This window comes from Chrysochloris asiatica, unplaced genomic scaffold (assembly GCF_000296735.1).
Source record: "Chrysochloris asiatica unplaced genomic scaffold, ChrAsi1.0 scaffold00051, whole genome shotgun sequence".
Classification (NCBI taxonomy): Eukaryota; Metazoa; Chordata; class Mammalia; order Afrosoricida; family Chrysochloridae; genus Chrysochloris; species Chrysochloris asiatica.
In genome coordinates this window covers 3772510-3776187 of record NW_006408569.1, presented here as the reverse complement: position 1 = coordinate 3776187, position 3678 = coordinate 3772510, and positions in this window count along the sequence as shown.

The following is a 3678-nucleotide window of genomic DNA, read 5'->3' as shown; positions in this document are numbered from 1 at the left end:
CACATTGAAGAGGAATGGTGTTGCATTCATTGACAAAGAGAGCATTTTAAGATTTATCTTGAAGCGCAATGAGTCCTGGTGTGGTGCTGCGGGTTAATGCGCGGGACTGAAAAGTCGGTTTGAACTGCAAGGTTGGGAGTTCAAGCTCACCAGCCACTCCTCGGAAACTCTATATATGGTCGCTATGAGTCGGAACCTACTGGATGGCACCTAACAACAACAACAACAACAACAATGCTGTCTGTGATAGGATAATATCCATGTGCCTGCAAGGAAGACCAGTCAATACAACTATCATTCAAACTGACACTCCAACAACTAAAGTCAATAATGATTAAATTGAAGAATTTTTCAGTCTGAAATTGATCAAACATGCTATCAAAATACATTGGTAATTACTGGTGATTGCAATGCAGAGGTTGGAAACAAAGAGGAAGGATCAGTAGTTGGAAAATGGCCTTGGTGATAGAAATAACATGACAGAATTTTGCAAGACCAATGACTTGTTTATTGCAAATGCCAGTTTTCAACAAACATAAATGTCGACTATAAATGTGGACCTAACCAGGTGGAATGCACAAGAATCAAACTGACAACATTGGTGGGAAGGGAGGTTGGAGAAGCTCAATTATCATCAGTCAAAACAAAGCTAGAGGCAGACTGTGGAACAGACCTTCAACTTCTTGTATGCAAGTTCAGGCTGAAGTTGAAGAAAATTAAAATAACCCCATAAGAGCCAAAGTATGACCTTGGGTATATCCTTCCTGAATTTAGAGACCATATCAAAAACCGATTTGATGCATTAGACATTAATGACTGAAGAGTAGAGGAGTTGTGGGATGACATCAAGAACACCAAGAACAGGAAGAAAACAAAAAAGACATGACAAGCAAGAAATGACCAAAGTGCATGCTAAAAGAGACCCTGAAAGTTGCTCTTGCGTGCAGAGAAGCTAAAGCAACTGGAAGAAATGATGACGTTAAAAAGATGAATAGAAAATGTCAAAGTTGAGAAGACAAAGTTAAATATTACAACGAAATGTGCAAAGACCTGGAGTTAGAAAACCAAAAGGGAAGAACATGCTCAACATTTCTCAAGCTAAAAGAACTAAAGAAAAAGTTCAAGTTTTGGGCTGCAATAGTCAAGGATGCTTTGGGCAAAATATTGAATGACAAGAGAAGCATCAAAAGTAGTTTGTAGGAATACACAGAGTTGTATCAAAACTAATTGGCCAATATACACTCATTTCAAGATATATCATATGATCTAGAGGCACTGTCAAAAACAAGTTTCCAAGAATTGATGGAATACACATTGAAGTGTTTCAACAAACTGAGGCAGGGCTGGAGGCACTTACTAGTCTATGCCAAGAAATTTGGAAGACAGCTACCTGGTTAACCAGTTGGGAGAGATTCGTGTTTGTGCACATTCCTAAGAAAGGTGACCTAACGGAATGTGGAAATCACCATTAATATCACATGCAAGAAAAGTTTTGCTGAGCTAATTCAATAGCAGTTGCTGCTGTGCATCAGTAGGAAGCTGTCAGAAATTGAAGCTGGATTTAGAAGAGGACGTGGAACTCAGGATATCAGTGCTGACATTAGATGGATCTTGGCTGAAAGCAGAGAATACCAGAAAGATGTTTACTTGTGCTTTATTGACTATGCAAAGGCATTCGACTATGTGGATCATAACAAACTATGTATAACATTGCGAAAAATGGGTATTCCAGGACACTTAATTGTGCTCATGCAGAACATGTGTAGAAACCAAGAGGCAGTCGTTAGAACAGAACAAGGGCATAATGAATGGTTAAAAATCAGGAAAGATGTTTGTCAATGTTGTATCCTTTTATCACCCTTATTCAATCTGTATGCTGAGCACATAATCTGAGAAACTGGATTATATGAATAATGTGGCATCAGGACTGGAGAAAGACTCATTAATGATTTGCCATATGCAGATGATACAACTTTGCTTGTTGGAAGGGAAAAGGACTGATGCAGATCATAGACCACAGCCTTCAGTATGGATTGCACCTCAATGTAAAGAAAACAAAAATCCTCACCACTAGACCAATAAATAACATCATGATGAACACTAAAAAAGAATTGGAGTTCTGAAAGACTTCATTTAACTTGAATCCACAGTTAACACTCATAGAAGCAGCAGTCAAGAAATCAAATGAGATATTGCGTTAGGCAAATCAGTTGCAAAAGTCCTCTTTAAAGTGTTCAAGAGCAAAAATGTCTGTTTGAGGACTAAGGTGCACATGAGGCAAGCAATGGTATTTTCAATCATTTCATATACATGTGAAAGTTGGACAATGCAAAAGAGAGACCATAGAAGAATTGATGCATTTGAATTATGGTGTTGGAGACAAATATTCGAGGTACCATGCACTGACAGAAGCACACATAAATCTGTGTTGGAGGAAGTATACCCAGAATTTTCCTTAGAAGCAAGGATGGTGAGACTTGGTCTCTTGTACTTTGCACTTTTGCCAGGAGGGACCAGTTCCTGGAGGAAGACATCATGGTAGATAACGTGGAGGGTCAACAAAAAAGAGAAAGACCCCCAACGAGATGAATTGATTTGGTGACAGCAACAAAGGACTGAAACATAACAACTATTGTGAGGACAGCACAGGATGGGACAGGATTTGGTTCTGATGTGCACGACAGCACCAAAAAACAGTATAGCATACGCCCACTGTGGAGCCTATGGTTTTATAATCTACTTCAAGTATTTGGACTATAAAACCAGATTATGAAAGAGTTGCCCAAATTAGTACCCCAAACTCCCATTTTTGCCAGGCCTTTTCTTTTCTTTTTTAGCCAGAATGGTATCACACCTTCCTTGTTCTCTAACTGCTATTCTTCTGTTCAACTCCTGTTTAATGACCAATGTAGCTTTCTTTTTTGTTTTGGAAAAACTATTTTTCATTAAAAATGTGTTATTTATGCTAATGTGAAGTAAGGTTTAAATGAAATCATTAATAAATAATCTTTTTTACGCTCAATTTTAATTTCTAATAGTATCTCATTATGGATAAATCTAACCCACGTAAACTTTTAGGTAGTATACCTTTTAATACATAACTTTTAATATATATCCCGTGCCATAAGCTCTGTAAAAATATTTTACTGCTTTTATTATGAATTGAGTGAAACTTTACATGGGAGAACCTTGGTTTTGCACTCAATCAATTGTATATTTTGATTCAATGTAATGATTGCAAGCCCCTCCATGCACCATCGGTTTTTATTTGCCTCTACCCCCCTGCCCCATTTTTTTTTATGTACACAGAAACACATAGGGATATTGTTTTTGTTGTTGTTAGGTGCCATCAGGTCGGTACTGACTCATAGCGACGTAGTGCACAGCAGAACAAAACACTGCCCGATTCTGGGCCAACATCACTACTGTTGCCACGCTTGAGTCCATTGATACTGCCACTTGGCCAATCCATCTCTCTGTGGGTCTTCCTCTTTTTCTCTGACCTTACCAAACATGATACCCTTCTCCAGAGACTGGTCCCGCTTGACAATATGTCCAAAGTATGAGAGACAAAGTCTGGCCATCCTGGCCTCCGAGAGCACTCTGGCTGCACTTCTTCCAACACAGATCTGTTGGTTCTTTTGGCAGCCCATGTCACTTTCAATATTCTCCTCCAAC